Source organism: Scyliorhinus torazame, unplaced genomic scaffold (assembly GCF_047496885.1).
Source record: "Scyliorhinus torazame isolate Kashiwa2021f unplaced genomic scaffold, sScyTor2.1 scaffold_185, whole genome shotgun sequence".
In the NCBI taxonomy this organism is placed as follows: domain Eukaryota; kingdom Metazoa; phylum Chordata; class Chondrichthyes; order Carcharhiniformes; family Scyliorhinidae; genus Scyliorhinus; species Scyliorhinus torazame.
In genome coordinates this window covers 45,784-63,476 of record NW_027307912.1, presented here as the reverse complement: position 1 = coordinate 63,476, position 17,693 = coordinate 45,784, and the positions used below count along the sequence as shown (strand labels likewise).

Genomic DNA, 17,693 nt, shown 5'->3' with positions numbered 1-17,693 from the left:
ATAATCAAATCACCAAAATATCTAACACCCCACCATCCCACCTCCCAACTCCCCTACCTCCTTTTTTAACACAACCCCCCCCCCCCCCCCCCCCTCCCCCGCCCACCTCCGCTGACATCTTAACTGTTCTCAAAGAAGTCGATCAATGGCTGTCATCTCCGGACAAACCCCTCCACAGATACACTCATGGCGAACTTTATCTTCTCCAGCTGAAGAAACTCTCCAGGCCACTCACCCACGCCCCCATATTCAGTGGCCCCAAGTCCCTCAGTTCCAATAAGATCCGCCTCCGGGCTGCCAGGGTGGCAAAGGGCAAGACATCGGCCTCTCTCGCCTCCTGAACTCTTCTGGCACTCCCAAATTCCAGTAAGAATTGTTAGCAAGGACTAATCAGCAGTTTCTAACTGGACATGTTAATCAGTGGGACCTCTGAGACACTGGTGGGGAGTTCATTCCAATTTAGGATTGAAAGCAAGCCAGGATGTTATTGTGTACTAAATTCTGATGAGAGTTCCTGAATTTTTTCTTTTTTTTTATTCGTTCATGGGATGTGGGCTAGCAAGGCCAGCATTTGTTGTCCATTCCTAATTGCTCTTGAATGGAGTGGTTTGCTAGGCCATTTCAGAAGAGTCAACCATATGCTGTGGATCTGGAGTCACATGTAGGCCAGACAAGGTAAGGACAGCAGATTTCCTCCCCTCAAGGACAATAGAGAGCCAGATGTTTTTTACGGGGAATGATCAGAAATTGAACTTTTCAAGAGGGAGACAAAGCCTTGGAAATCAGTGACGCATCCAGAATATTAAAGCCCAGCCAGTTATAGAGTTGTTTACATCAGCAGAAATAAATCAAATATTGTCAGTCTATCCGTCCTGGAGGTGATTATCAGCAACGATAACAGCAGAATCCAATCCCCGTAGGCACTTGTGAACTCGTTAGTGCATGAGTAATTTGGTTTGCCTGAGTGAATCCCTTTCCACACAGGTGAATAGTCTCTCCCCAGTGTGATGACGTCTGTGTACATTGAGATTGGATGGAGATCTGAACCTCTTCCACATTCAGTGCAGCTAAATGGCTTCTCCCCAGTGAATTTGCTGGTGTGACTGAGTAAATCCCTTTCCACACACCTGGCAGGTGAACAGCTTCTCCCCAGTGTGAATTTGCTGGCGTCATTGAAGAGTGGCTGACTGAGCAACTCCCTTCCCTCACACCGAGCAGGTGAACGGCTTCTCCCCAGTGTGAAATCGCTGGTGGGATCGAAGAGTGGAGGACTGAGTGAACCCCTTCCTACAAACCAAGCAGCTGAATTATTTATTCCCAGTTGCACTCCCTGGTGTGCAGTGAGAATGGAGAAATGTCTGATAGGAAGTACAGCTGATTGCCCTCTTCTCAGTGTGAATTTGCAGGTGTTTCAGCAGGTTGGAGGACACAATGAATCCCTTCCCACAGACGGGACAGAGCAGTGTACCCAGTGTGACCTCACTGTTGTGTCAGCAGAGTCGGTGACTGAGAGAATCTCGTCCTACAAACAGAACAGGTGAACGGCTCCTCCAGTGTGAACACATTGATGGTTTCTCAGTCGGGATGAATAATTGAATATTTACCACAGTCCTCGCATTTTCACGGTTTCTCCAATGTGCTGACCCCAGTTTGAATGCGTCTCTTAAATTCCAGCTGCGGTGGACAATTGAATTATTTACCACAGTCCTCATATTTCCGCGTCCACACACACAACATGTGCACAGTTTCTCCTCACTGTGAATGGTGTCATTTTTTTTTCAGCCTCTCTCCCTGCTTAGAGCTCTTTCCATAGTTAATTTACTGGAACACTCTCATTCGTGTGTGTCTGTGGCTCAGCGCTTTTACAGTCACACTTATGTTTGAAGTATTTTCCCTCAGATCTCACAGACCAGAATTTCTCCTTCCACACTCAAATGGTCAATTAGATTCAAATCCTGATGGCTTGAGAGACACAAGCAAATCTTAATGCTTGATAATGCTCCACATCTGCAAACCCATCCCTTCTAATCCCGTGTAAAAGGAGTTAACAAAAGTAAGCAATGTCAGTACAGTAAAAAAAAGTATAAGAAGAAAATATCCTAGTTTCTGTCGAACACCCTTTGCCCTGTGTTGAAATCCAAACCCTTCACACAATCTCCACCATTTCCTTGTTCTACTCCCAACTGTCCCTCTCCCACTTATCTGGCTGTGTTCAGGTTTCCAAGTCCCTGTGAAAGGAATTTGAATCCCATCACCATCAGTCCAGAGTATGAATTGAGAAGAGACAAACATTTCTCTTGATTTGAGTTTAAATATAATCTTAAAGTGCAGAAGGAGATTATTCGGCCCATCGAATCAACACCGACCCTCTGAAAGAACACCCTGACGAGACCCACTCCCTCGCCCTCGTAACCCCACCTTCGCACAACGTCGGACACTAAGTGGCAATTGTAGCGTGGCCAAACCACCAAACCTGCACGTATTTGGTGTTTGCTGTTTGTAAATCCTCCCTTTCTAAATTTCTGCAAAAGGGGTTTCGAACATACCCCAGTGTCAGTACAGGGTAGAAAGTCACAACTTTCTCCACTCCTGGTAGCTGGAGTAGGGCGGTCGCTGTCGATCTGCTAAGTATTTGAAAATGTTTATTTTTTTCTTTTATCTTTTATTGCTCCAGAATTGGACATGCGATTTACTGGTGCCGAACAGAACTGACATATATTTATTGTCCTCCAACCACAAGTGGAAATACTTTCACTTGTCTGCCCTATCAATTTATTTCATTATCTGAAAGGTTATAATCAGGTCAGTCATCACTCTGGAGAGAAAAGTGTTCAGTCTGTTCTATCATTCCTTCTTCGGTATAACCTTAAATGAACAAGTTTTGTTAATGTTTCTACCCAATTTCGAAGTGAGAGCCTCCAGTGAAAAGCAACCGTGCTCTCCTATCCCCTATTGAAACTGAGCTCTCCACCCATCAAGCTCCACAGAGGCTCTGCTCTCCACTCCGCCACACAAACGTTGTGCAGCGAAGAGCCCAATGGAGCAGCCTAGACTGTTAAATGGTGATGATATGCAAAGCACTTTGGGACTTTGTTTTGAAGAAATGGAATACGCTGTTCTCATTAGGATTGCTAGAGACAGACATAATAATAATAATCTTTATTACTGTCACAAGTAGGCTTACATTAACACTGCAATGACGTATCTGTAAAAATCCCGTAGTTGTCACACTATTGCGCCTGTTCGGGCACACTGAGGGACAATTCAGAATGTGCAATTCACCTAACAAGCATGTCTTTCGGGACTTAAAGGAGGAAACCGGAGCAGACACGGGAGAATGTACAGATTCCACACAGACAGTGACCCAAGTCAGGAGTCGAACCCGGGTCATTGGTGCTGTAAAGCAACAGTGCTAACCAGATATTGGTTAGCACGGTAGCATAGTGGTTAGCACTGTGGCTTCACAGCGCCAGGGTCCCAGATTCGATTCCCAGCTTGGGTCACTGTCTGTGTGGAGTCTGCACGTTCTCCCCGTGTCTGCATGGGTTTCCTCGGGATGCCCCGGATTCCTCCCACTCGTCCCGAAAGAAGTGCTTTCAGATAATTTAGACATTCTGAATTCTCCCTCTGTGTACCCGAACAGGCACCGGAATGTGGCGACTAGGGGATTTTCAGAGTAACGTCATTGCAAAGCAAGCCTACTTGTGACAATAAAGATTATTATTATATCAACACTGTCATCATCAAGTAGCAGAGCATTGATAAAGTTATTCCACCCATTGAGTCGATAGAATTAGTGGAGCAGATATGTCTCAGAGGATTGTAGGATGTGAAGAGCTATAGAGATGGGGAAGGCCCAATTAACCCAGAAATCAATCCAAATATATATACAAGAATGACCCAAGATTCGGTTATACTACCCGCAAAGATGGTGTGTTTGAAGGGTGGCTCTGATTCCTGAATCCTTCTGGTCCATCGTCATGAAGATAGGTCTCACTGGCAGCTTCCTCCTTCCTTTCTTCTGGTCAGTTCTTCGGATAGTCGTGGGCAGCACGGTGGCGCAGTGGTTAGCACTGCAGACTCATGGCATTGAGGTCCCAGGTTCGATCCCAGCCCTGGGTCACAGTCCGTGTTTGTGTGGGTTTCGCCCCCACAGCATAAAGATGTGCAGGGTAGGTGGATTGGCCATGCTAAATTGCCCCTTAATTGGAAAAATGAATTGGATGCTCGAAAATGATTTTATAAAGTTCTTCTGATGGTCTAGGACACCACCCACATCGAACTTCCGCTGTCGAGATGCCACAAGTGTCAATCTCTTTTTCCAACACCGCATTTCGCCACATCCCCTGGCGTCCTGCCAATGAAGCCTGGGGAAGGGCGGGGCGGCGGGTCACAGCATCTAATAGTCTGGTTGCTGACCAATTGACGCCTAGACGCGTCCCAAGCGTCCATTTTCCATAGTGTGGCCTGAATGTAACACCTTGCCAAATAAGGGAACAGCGGGGAATGGCTCCGCCCAGGACTCTGGCTCATTCAAGGCTGCAGACTAAAGACCTGTGCATGTCAACAACATGCGATGATCTCTTGTTGGGCGATGCACAGGGCGAGGTGCAGACATGCCAGGCAATCTGTTTGCATTCTGTATATTTCAACTTGGCTAAATCCGAATTCTCAGTGTGCCATTTGCTGGAGGCGTCTGTAGTATAATTTAGAGTGTCCAATTGTTTAGTTTAGGATATTCAATTTTATTCGGGCTCAAAACAAGGCCGACTGGGTCCCCCCAGGTTTATCAGTTCTGAATAAAGGAACAGATGGTCCACGCTGATGCCTGGGCATCAGAATTTGTGAATCACTTGCAGCCTGGTGATTTTTGTGGTTGAAAGCACGGCCCATCAGCAAGTTTTTCTTGACAGGTGTTGTCAGCAAGAACAAATTACAGCCAGTAAGTGGTTATTTTCCCAGGTTTCCGAATGCACCTCTGGCCAGGTGCAGCTGCAGCAAAACACCGGTGAGGGACGAACACACAGCATAGCCCATCGATTACACTGTCGTATAAGTACCGCGCGCTAACCGATTGCGCCACTGGAGCACATAGCAAACGAGCGATTTGATTTAATTACATTTTACAGCCAATACTGGTGACAAATATGAAGCCCCAGCCTTTCGAGTCTCGCTTCATTGCTGAAACGCTCCATCCCAGGTAACATCCTGGTGAATCTCCTCTGCATCCTTTCTCCTGCAATCACATCCTTCCTGTAGCGTGGCTGCTAGAACTGCACACAGTCCGCTCGCTTATCTTCTAGAAGTAACAATCCGTCCTCGAAGTACAAGTCTTTGACCCAATTTTAGTCTCTTCCTCCATAACAACAAACAACAAACGGGAATGAGACAATTCTTCATCACACTGTAAGATGACTATGTTTTAATAATGATTTGTTTCCCCTGTTCTCGGTCAGATAATTTATCATATGAGTGTGATAATCACTGCACTCCAGAAATAGGTGAAACAAGGAAACGTTTAGAATTTGATGTCAGTTACTTTCAGTGATGAATGTCTGCCGGGTGCTTTCTGGGAAGATTCACATGAGCCGCAGTGGTCAGGTTGGTGGGTTTTGGAAATCGAATGTTCGACGTGAGCCTCATGGTCGATTTCATGTTCCAATTAACAGCAATCTTTATTGACATTGGCTGAGAAGTAGCTTGTGTTACAAATAAATCACTAGCTTTCTGAGCACAGCTCCTGCCTCAGGTGAATGAAGAGGTGGGTTCCAGAAACTCATATATAGTCAATGATGCAAGATGATACTTTGAATGCCAGTCTTTGCAGGTAATAAAGTCTTTACGGGCCCAGACGGTGCGACTGGAGAGAGGGATAATCACAGGTTAAAGAGGTGTGTATTGTCTCGAGTCAGGCCACTTGGTAGGATTTCGTATTCCCAGGCCAGATGGTGGGGGGGTGAATGTAATGCGACATGAATCCAAAATCCCGGTTGAGGTCGTACTCATGTGTGCAGAACCTGGCTATCAATTTCTGCTCGGCATTTATGCGTTGTCGCGTGTCCTGGAGACCGCCTTGGAGAACGCTTACCCGAAGATCCTTACTCCAATATCCTTTCAAGCCAGTTAGAGATGTCCCTCACCATGAAACCGGGCATGCAGCATACCATGCTGGACTCTTGGTCCTGCTTTACAAAGGATGCTATCAGGTCCCTTAATTATATAATCCCCGACTACTATCACTTATATTATTGCTCCCCCCCGCTTGAATGGCCTGCTGTACCATGTTGTCGTTGTCTGCTAGCTCATCCTCCCTCCAGTCCTTTTCCTCGTCCACACAGGGAGCAAGTACCTAATACCTGTTGATCAAGAGCTGAGGCTTCTCCATTTCTGAATTTAGGATCTCTCTACCTGCCTCACTCAAGCTCACAACTGGCTGTACCTGACCACTGGTCGAATTTGAGGTACTTAATCTAAACAAAGCATCCAGGAAACTCTCCCCTCCCGGATGTGCCACACTGTCTGAAGCTCAGACTCGTCAATTCTGAGCCAAAATTCCTCCGGCAACAAACACTTGCTGCAAACAGTAGCACAAGTGGATAGCATTCACAGCGCCAGGGTCCCAGATTCAATTCCCCGTTGGGTCAGTCTGTGCGGAGTCTGTACGTTCTCCCCGTGCCTGCGTGGGTTTCCTCCGGGTGCTTTGGTTTCCTCTCACAGTCCAAAAATGTGCAGATTAGGTGGATTGGCCATGATAAAATGCCCTTAGTGACCAAAAAGGTTAGGAGGGGTGATTGGGTTATGGGGATAGGGTGACAGTGAGCTCTTAGATAGGTCGGTGCAGACTCGATGGGCCGGATGGCCTCCTTCTGCACTGTATGTTCTATGGTCTATGTTCAAACATGGTTCCTGCAGCTTGCAATGGGATCTGCGAGCTCCCACACGATGCAGCTACAGCACATCACCTGCCCAGCCATCTCTACTTAGTTAATTAATTGGTTTTTTAATGTGTTTTTTTTTCACATTAATGCAGATACCCTACCAGCCAATCAGGTCACAGCTTTACTGTAACGTTACTTTTCAGGTTTTTCAGCTTCCGAGGTAAGTTACTTTATACTTACTGCGAGATGCTCAACCCTCCGAGTCCACTCTCTGGAGACATACGCTGTGTCTCCGCCATTCTCTTTTACTCTGTCATTCAGCCATCACAACTGCTGACCCACTCATGAGACCTTTTAAATGTCCAGACTGCGGAAATTGCTTTAAACGATCTAGGAACCTGGTGACCCATCAACATGTCCACACTAACTAGAGACCGCTTTGGCATTCTCAGTGTGGGACTGGGTTCAGGCAATCTTGTCATCTCACTTTACACCAACGAGTTCACACTGGATAGACTCTGTTCAGCTATTCTGAGTACGGGAAGGGATTCTCAATCTTCAAACTTACTGAGACATCAGCGTGTTTACACAGGGGAGAGGCTATTCACCTGCTTAGAGTGTGGGAAGGGATTCACTCAGACATCCCACCTGTTGACACACCAATGTATTCACACTGGGGAGACACCAGAGTTGGAAGGGATTCAATCACCTATCACACCGACTGAGATACCAGTGAGTTCACAAGTAACTACAGTGATTGGATTTTGCTGTTTTTTAAAAAATTTGGAGTACTCAATTCTATTTTTCCAATTAAAGGGCAATTTAGCGTGGCCAATTCACCTACCCTGCACATCTTTTTGGGACCCACGCAGACATGGGGTGAATGTGAAAACTCCACACGGAGTGACCCAGGACTTGGATCAATCCCGGGTCCTCGGTCCCATAAGGCAGGTGCTAATCAGTGTGCCAACATGCTGCCCCAGATTTTGCTCTTAATCACATCCATGTTCATTGGGATTTGTTTCTGTTGATGATAAACCCCGCACAAATTAACACAGAACATACAGTGCAGAAGGAGGCCATTCCGCCCATCAAGTCTGCACCAGTCCACTTAAGCCCTCACTTCCACCCTATCTCCTTAACCCAATAACCCCCTAACCTTTTTGGACACTGAGGGCAATTTAGCATGGCCAATCCACGTAACCTGCACGTCATTGGACTGTGGGATGAAACCGCAGCAACCGGAGGAAACCCATGCAGACACGGGGAGAACGTGCACACTCCACACAGTGACCCAGCAGGTAATCGAACCTGGGACTCTGGCACTGTGAAGCCGCAGTGCTAACCACTATGCTACCGCGCTGCCTCAAATAAGTATTTTAGCTAATAAACATAGAACATACAGTGCAGAAGGAGGCCATTCAGCCCATCGAGTCTGCACCGACCCACTTAAATCCCCATTTCCACCCTATCCCTGTAAGCGAATAGCCCCTCCTAACTTTTTTGGTCACTAACGGCAATTTATCATGGCCAATCCACCTAACCTGCACATCTTTGAACTGTGGGAGGAAACCGGAGCACCCGGAGGAAACCCACGCAGACATGGGGAGAACATGCAGACTCCGCACAGTGACCAGGGGGGGGGGGAATTGAACCTGGGACTCTGGCGCTGTGAAGCCACAGTGCTATCCACTTGTGCTACCGTGCTGCCCACTTTTCAAAAACATTTCTTACCATTTCCAAATTTCCCGAGATAATAATTGTTGATATTCTGAATATAAGTCAAATAAATCGACAGTGAGTTAAGTAGAGTGTCCTTTCTTTTAATATCTCTAACACAAGTTATATCCTTTTGAAGGGCTATCCGCTCTGTATCCTCCAGTCTCACCTCCAACAAGTGAGGAGTTTCTTTACAATCCGATCAGCTATCTCTGCTACCTCCCTCCCTTCCGGCTGATTGACGGCAGCTTCAGACCAATAGGAAGAACGGGACCGGCTGGTCCTCCAACCAATCAGTGAATGAGATGTGGAGCTGGCAGTGAAACAAGCGCAGTGTGAGTAATGGCGATCCTGGAGGTTGAATTGATCCGTTCTCGGTAAACGGGTTGAATCGCGGAACAAAGCAGGCGATAGATCTGGAGGGTGGGCGGAGGGGCATCGTAAACACGTTGTGTAAACCGCAAGCCCCGAAAAATAACTTCCGGTTCCCCAGAAGGGGGCCGGAGCTTTTTCCAATCACAGGCTCGTGTTGACGGCGCCATGATTCCAGTGGGCAATGTGCAGTCGCCATTTTTGTGAGGGGCAATGTACACGGCATGCACGGCCGCTATGTTTATGGGGGGCGATGTTTTCAATCATACAATCCCTGCATTACAGAAGGAGGCCATTCGGCTCATCCAGTCTGTACGGACCCTCCGAAAGAGTACCCTACCTTGGTAATCCCATCTTTTGGACAATTAAGCATGGCCTATCCGCCAAACCTGCACATTTTGGACTGTGGAGGAAACTGGAGCACCCAGAGGAAACCCACACAGACACAAGGAGGACATGCAAATTCCACACAGTCACCTGAGGCCGGAATCCTTGGCGCTGTGAGGCACCAGTGCTAACCATTGTGCCACCCTGCTGCGCTTTGCAGTTTTCACAATTTTTCCACTCTTTGAGTTACAATGTCTTCTTGAGGAAGCAGAACAATGATATATGTCCAATTCAGTGACTTATGATTATATTTATATTGTACCTGTAACATAAAACTTTCCATGTAATTTCACAGAAATGTGATAAAATAACATTTCACACTGAGCCACGGAAGAAGATATTAGGACAGGTGACCAAAAGCTTGATCAATGGGGGAGATTTTAAGGAGAGTAGTAAAGGAGGAAAGTGAGATGGAGCGATTTAAGGAAGAAATCCGTGAGCTGGCCCCAGACAAATGGAATATCAGTCACCAATTTTGGAAAATTCAAATTAGAAATGTTCAAGAGGCTAGAATTAGGTGAGTGTAGAGATCTTGGAAGACTCTGTGCGTGGAGGAGGACTACAGAGATAGGGGTGGTCACAACCATGGAGGAAAACATGGATGAGAATTTAAAATTGAGATGCTTCTGAACCTGAGGCCTTTGTAGATCAGTGAACATAGAAATTAGGAGCAGGAGGCAGAAATTCAACCCCTCAATTATGGCTGATCTCATTCTGGTCTCAAATCCATTTCCTTGCCTGTTCCCCATATCCCTCCAACCCATTTTTCAATCAGAAATATACCTATCTCCTTGAAACCATTTAATGATTCAGTCTCCTTTGCATTATGGGGCAGTGAGTTCCACAAGTTCACTGCCCTCTGTGAGAAGTAGTTCCTCCTCATAGAGTGCACAGAGATGATAGATGAGCAAGACGTGGTGCGCTTAAGCACACAGGCAGAAGAGTTTTGGATGACTGCAAGATTGCAGGAAGGTTGAATGTGAGAGACTGACCGGGCATGCATTAGGATAGCTAAGTTGAGAGGTAACAAAATAGTAAATAAGAGTTTCAGCAGCAGATGAGTGTGGTTTGGGGGGGGGGGGGGGGGGGGGGGGGAGCAGAGTGGGGTGCAGGGGGTAATGCTACTGACATGGCAAGACACGGTATTGGCAATGATGTGGATAAGGGATTGAATGCTCCTCTTGCAGGCAGTTGTGACGCCAAATATGTAAATAATGTGGTTGCTCATCAGACATTTCCCGAAGAAAGGGATGGAATCAGGGTCTAGGGAGTGAAGTTTGTAGTGGGGACTGAAGAAAATGACTCAGTCTGCCCTTTAAATGGAGGAAATTTCTGTTCAACCAGTACTGGATGTCAGATAAGTCGGGGTGGTGTGTGACTCCAAAGGGAACTTGGACACACACACCTGCTCTCCTGGTCCTTCTGGGGGGGGAGTCCAGCTTACTGAGACTTTGGGAGATTCTGCCTCTCTTCCGTCACCCACTCTCTCTGTCCTCCATGAAGTCCAGAGTCTCGTTTAGGTCCAGATTGTTTGTCAGGTTCCCTTCCCTGAAGGACCATTAATGAAACAGTTGGGTTTTTACAACAATCCAGCAGTTTTCCTGGTGCCTACCCCACAAATTCATTCAGCTCAATTTCACAACCTGCCTTTGTGTTTTTGTGGGTTCTCTCTCACTCGTTTCTTTCTGTTGTAAATTAATTTCACAGGATACTAGAAGGGGAGGATTTGCAGTCGGGAAACTCAAATCAAACATCACATCAGAATCTGGCAGATTCGCCAATTTATTATAACCTGAATATCATCGGATTTTGAACATGGAAGGAAAAAGCACCTTTCACAGTGGGGAGAAACTGTACATGTGTTCTGTGTGTGGACTTAGTTTCAGCCAATCATCTGGGCTATCAGAGCATAAACTCAGTCATACTGGGGAGAAACCATGGAAATGTGGTGATTGTGGGAAGGGATTTAAATACCCATCAGAGCTAAAAACTCACCGGCGCAATCACACCGGGGAGAGACCATTCACCTGCTCCACATGTGGAAAGACATTCACTCGGTCATCCAACCTGCTGATACACAAGCGGGTTCATACTGGGGAGAGGCCTTTTACCTGTTCCGAGTGTGGGAAGGGATTTACTCAATCATCTGATCTACAGTCACATAAGCAGGTTCACACTGAGGAGAGACCTTTTAAATGCCCAGACTGCGGGAAGGGCTTCAAAGGTTCCAGGGAGCTGTTGCGCCATCAACGTGTTCATTCTGATGAGAGACCATTCAGGTGCTCTCACTGCGGGACTGGATTCAGGCAAGCAAATCAACTCACTGTACACCAGCGAATTCACACTGGGGAGAGACCATTTAACTGCTCAGACTGTGGTAAGGGATTCATTAATGCATCCAACCTGCTGACACACCAGCGAGTCCATACTGGAGAGAGACCATTTACCTGCTTCGAATGTGGTAAGGGATTCATGAATTCATCCCATCTCCTGACACACCAGCGAGCTCACACTGGGAGGAAATGGTTTATCTGCTCCCAGTGTAGGAAAGCATTCATTACTTCAGCCCACCTGTTAGCACATCAGCGAGTTCACACTGGAGAGAGACCGTTCTCCTGCTGTTTGTGTGGGAAGAATTTTACTCAGTCATCCTCCCAGCTGAGACACCAGCGAGTTCACAAGTAGCTACAGTGAATGGACTTTGCTGTTAATCACATCCAGGACTGAACCGTGTTCATTGGGGTCAGTTTCTGCAGACGCTAATAAACTTCAACCTAGCAGTAGCTGATAATATTGTGGATAAAAGTCTAATAAATCAGCTTTGTAATAAATACACAGTGTGGTGAATTTTTTTAGTATCTTGAACACAAGTTAGTTCCTTTTGAAGGGCCCTCCCTTTCTGCTGTCTCCTCCATCCTCACCTCGAACAACAGGTGTGCGGAGATCATGGAGCTTCTTTACCACTGAGATTGAGATAATCCGATTAACTGCCTCTGCTACTTCCCTCCTCACATGATCCCAATACCTTCACTTTTCACTACTTGTAAACTACTTAATAAAGATTATTAAAAAGATCCCTGTCCAATCTCTGGCCTCTTTCCACTCCATAGTCCTTATCACATCCCAAATTCATGCACATCATTCCTGAATCTCCAGGTTTGAATCTTTCCTGTAGAATTTCTGGATGTCACAGTATCTTCCCAAAGTCACAAATTAGATCCATGTGAATGTTACAAAGGTAACCTCACCGATTGTCTCTTTTGTCAAAATACTGCACTTCCTCCCGAACTGCACTGTGGATGTACACACACATGGACTGCAGAGGTTCAAGAAGGCAGCTCACCATCACCTTCTCAAGGGTATTTAGGAATGGTATTAAATGCAGGCCCAGCCAGTGACATGAGAGATTACTTATTTTTGAAAAATCTCATCTGTTTATGAAACTCTTATTCATTCTCTCTAAACTTGATGATGATACTAGATCCCTGACCAGCCTCCCACATCCAAACCCCTGAGAAACAGTAGACCATCCAAAATTCTACAAACTGTGTTCTTTCACTCTTTAAAAATATTTTTATTGAAGCATTTGCAAAGTTTTTATAACAATAACAAACACAACAATAATAGCATAAACATCAACATGGTAAACTAGACATTTCCCACCCAACCCCTTCTGTACATCCCTTAACCATATTGCACCTACCCACCCCCCTCCCCCCTTCAGAATGCTGCTTCTGCTGACATATTAATTTTCCCCGCGAAAGTTGACGAACGGCTGCCACCTCTGAGAGAACCTCAGCATTGACCCCCTCAAGGCAAACTTTATTTTCTCCAGCTTGAGAATCCCAGCCATGTCACTGACCCAAGTCTCCACACTCGGGGGCTTCGAGTTCCTCCACATTAAAAGGATCTGTCCCCGGGCTACCAGGGAGACAAAGGCCAAAACGTCGGCCTCTTTCACTCCCTGAACTCCCGGGTCTTCTGATACTCCAAAGATCGCTATCTCTGGACTCGGCACCACCGTGGATATTGCCGTGGCAAACCCCTGCCAGAATCCTCCAAGCTTCGGGCATGCCTAAAACATGTGTACATGGTTTGCTGGGCTTCCTGCACACCTCGCACATCTATCTTCTACTCCGAAAAACTTGCTCATTCTCGCCGCCGTCATGTGTGCCCGGTGGACCACCTTAAACTGTATTAGACTGAGCCTAGGGCATGATGAGGAGGAATTAACCCTGCTTAGGGCGTCCGCCCACAGACCCGCCTCTAACTCCCCACCTAGCTCCTCCTCCCACTTGCCCTTCAGTTCCTCCACTGGGGTCTCCTCCGCCTCCAACAACACCTGATAGATATCCGACACTTTCCCCTCCCCCACCCAGGTACCGGACACTACTCTGTCCTGTATCCCCCATAGCGGGAATCGCCAACACCTGTTTCCTCAGAAAGTCCCGGACTTGTAAATATCTGAAACCATTCCCCGGCGGCAGCTTGAACTTGTCCCCCAGCGCCTTCATACTGGGAAAACTCCCATCTATGAATAGATCTCCCATCCTCCTAATTCCTGCTCTCTGCCAACTTCGGAACCCGCCATCTATCCTGCCCGGCGCGAACCTGTGGTTGTTGCAAATTGGGGTCCAGACTGATGCACCCTCCACAATCTTATACCTCCTCCATTGCCCCCAGATCCTCAATGCCGCCACCACCACCAGGCTCGTGGAGTACCGGGCCAGCGAGAACTGCAGAATCAGTGCTCCCAAACTGGTGCCTTTGCAAGACGGCGCTCCCATGCCGACCCCTCCCCCATTACCCACTTCCTAATCATCGCTATATTCGCCGCCCAGTAGTAGTTGCAGAAGTTCGGCAGCGCCAACCCACCCTCCCCCCAACTGCGCTCCAACAACATTTTCTTCACCCGCGGGGTTTTATTTGCCCACACAAAGCCCAAAATAATCTTGTTTACCTGCTTGAAAAAGGCCTTAGGGATGAAGATGGGGAGGCACTGGAAGACAAACCAAAATCTGGGGAGCACTGTAATTTTCACGGTCTGTACCCTCCCCACCAGTGATAGCGGCCCGTTTCCCCAGGGGTTGTAGCTGGTTGTCCTGCTCGAGGCAATGACCCTGTTGAGCAGGGACTGGCGCAGCTCATAGCTCATAAATGACTGGCATTATGGTGGTCTTCTTGAAGGAGGTTGCGGCCTCGCCACATCCGGCGCATGTTCGGGTACACTGAGGGAGAACTCAGTATGTCCTATTCACCTAACAGCTCGTCTTTGGGACTTGTGGGAGGAAACCGGAGCAACTGAAGGAAACTCACGCAGACACAGTGGGCATTTTCTCGACCCTTAACTTCCGCCTCAATGTCAACACCTTTACATACACCTGACAGAAGCACAGACGCTAGTCTCGCCTATGTACCACCATGGCGTCAAGGAATGGCAGCCGCCACCCCCCACTCCCACCCCCCGCCTACCGCTTTCTTCTCCAGCTAGCCCATGATGCACTATCAATTACGACGAGTGGAGAGTAGTCGAGACTTTATTACACAGAGATATATGGCCTCCTACAGCTGCTGCCGAAATGGCTGCAGTTCGTGAGAGCACACACATTTATACTCCACCTACTGGGCGGAGCCAGCAGGCCGGGATCTACCCCGGTACCTGTAGTACAGGGGCCTTACCGTAATACCCTCATATGCAGTGCAGTATATACAATATAATACAACTGTGGTGACTACCACATTCACCCCCTGTTAGAAATGAGTCCAGCGGGGGGGGTGGAAAACTATTGGTTGTCATTAAAATTTCAGAGAACGTTACAAATTTAGACGGTCGGGGGCCTTGATCCGTCGTTGAGAGCGCCGCAGTGCTAGTGGCAAGTTAGGCGTCGGCTTGGTCGTCGGTGACTCCGGGAGCATGTTGAAATCCTCTTCATCCCTGGGTGGGACCAAGGGGAGGACGGATTGTCCTGGAGCGGGGGCTGTGGTGGGGTGCGCTGGGGGAAGGGTGGGTGGTGCCGGGGCAGCGGGGGGTATGTGTGGGGACCCAGCTGGTGCCAGGTCCCTGAGGGAGACTGTCTTGGCAGCCATCGGGGTACGCTACGTAGGTGTACTGCGGGTTTGCGTGGAGTAGCTGTACCCTCTCAACCAACGGGTCCACCTTGTGGAGCCGCACGTGCTTGCAGAGGAGAACGGGTCCTGGAGCTGCCAGCCACGTTGGGAGCGAAACCCCGGAGGTGGACTTCCTGGGGAAGGCAAAGAGACGTTCATGGGGGGTTTCGTTAGTCGCCGTGGAGCGACCGAATGGAGTGAAGTGCATCGGGGAGGACCTCCTGCCAGCAGAAGGCCAGGAGATGTCTGGACCATAGGGCCAGCTGGACGGCCTTCCAGACTGGCCCATTCTCCTGCTCCACCTGCCCGTTTCCCCGGGAGTTGTAGCTGGTTGTCCTGCTCGAGGCAATGACCCTGTTGAGCAGGTACTGGCGCAGCTCATCACTCATAAATGAGGATCCCCGGTCGCTGTGGATGTAGGTGGGGAAACCGAACAGAGCGAAGATGGCGTTGAGGGCTTTGATGACGGTGGCAGACGTCACATGGGATGGCGAAGGGGAATCTGAAATGTCCGTCGACCACATTGAGAAAATACGTGTTGCGGTCGGTGGAGGGGAGGGGCCCTTTGAAGTCCATGCTGAGGCGTTCAGAGGGGCGGGAGGCCTTCACCAGGCACGCACAGTCTGGCCGGTAGAAGTGCGGTTTGCACTCCGCGCAGACCTGGCAGTCTCTGGTGACAGCCCTGACTTCCTTGATGGAGTAGGGCAGATTGCGGGCCTTAATGAAGTGATAAAAACGGGTGACCCCTGGGTGACAGAGATCGTCGTGCAGGGACCGGAGTCGGTCCACTTGTGCGCTGGCACATTTACCTCGGGACAGGGCATCGGGGGGCTCATTGAGCTTACCGGGGCGATGCAAAATCTCGTAATTAAAGGTGGAGAGCTCGATCCTCCACCGCAAGATCTTATCATTTTTGATCTTGCCCCGCTGTGTGTTGTTAAACATGAAGGCAACCGACCATTGGTCTGTGAGGAGAGTGAATCTCCTGCCGTCCAGGTAATGCCTCCAGTGCCGCACAACTTCAACGATGGCTTGGGTCCCCTTTTCGACAGAGGAGTGCCGAATTTCGGAGACATGGAGGGTGCGGGAAATGATGCCACAGGCCTGCCTGCCTGGTTGAAGGTGGCGGCCAGAGTGAAGTCTGATGCATCGCTCTCGACTTGGAAGGGGAGCATCTCGTCGACCGTGTGCATTGCGGCCTTGGCGATGTCGGCCTTGATACGGTTAAAGGCCTGGTGAGCCTCGGCCATCAGTGGGAAACCGGTGGAGTAGATGAGTGGGCGGGCCTTGTCCGCATAGTTAGGGACCCACTGGGCATAGTACGAAAAGAACCCCAGGCACTGTTTGAGGGCCTTGGGGCAGTGGGGAAGGGGAAGATCCATGAGGGGGCGCATGCGATCGGGGTTGGGCCCTGGAACTCCATTCTGAACCACATAGCCGAAGATGGCTAATCGGTTCGTGCTGAACACACACTTCTCCTTATTGTTGGTTAGGTTGAGGAGTTTGGCAGTGTGGAGAAATTTGGAACGGTTAGCGTCATGGTCCTGCTGGTCGTGGCCGCAGATGGTGATGTTATCCAGGTCCGGGAAAGTGGCCTGCAGTCCGTACCGGTCAACCATTCGGTCCATCTCCCGTTGGAAGACCGAGACCCCGTTAGTGACGCCAAAGGGAACCCGAAGGAAATGGTAAAGGCGGCCATCCGTTTCAAACGCGGTGTACGGGCCTTGCGAATGGGAAGCTGGTGGTAGGCAGACTGTCCACTGTCAAGAAGACCCAGTACTGTGCAATCTGATTGACCATATCAGATATGCGTGGGAGGGGGTACGCATGGAGCTGCGTGTACCGATTGATGGTCTGACTGTAGTCAACGACCATCTTGTTTTTCTCCCCCGTTTTCACCACTAATAAATTGATAGTCCATCAATTTATTATAGTGATTTTACAAAGATGGATATCCGCATCAAGCCGGATCACCTGCAGCTGCATCCTCAAACAGACAATGCCAAAAAGGACTTCGCACATTGGCTAGCTTGCTTTGAAGTATACATACATCGGATCTGCGACAGACCCAATCCCAGAAGCACAGAAGCTCCAGATTCTGTACACGCGGCTCTCACCACTTGGGCTCTCCAGGGGCTGTTGCTGGCCTCGATTATACCTTCCCGCAGCAGCCGCTGGACCTCAGACTTGGTGAAGGTCCTGTCCTGGGCGCTGTAACATCTGCTCATG

General features: G+C 48.6%; 1 long non-coding RNA gene across 1 annotated transcript; it reads left to right on the top strand.

Annotated features, from left to right (window-relative positions):
* The first annotated feature begins 8,899 nt into the window (after positions 1–8,899).
* On the top strand, positions 8,900–12,187 carry LOC140405651 (uncharacterized). Its single transcript, XR_011938737.1, has 2 exons — positions 8,900–8,932; positions 11,064–12,187. It is a non-coding gene; the product is annotated as an uncharacterized lncRNA (long non-coding RNA).
* Positions 12,188–17,693: the final 5,506 nt, after the last annotated feature.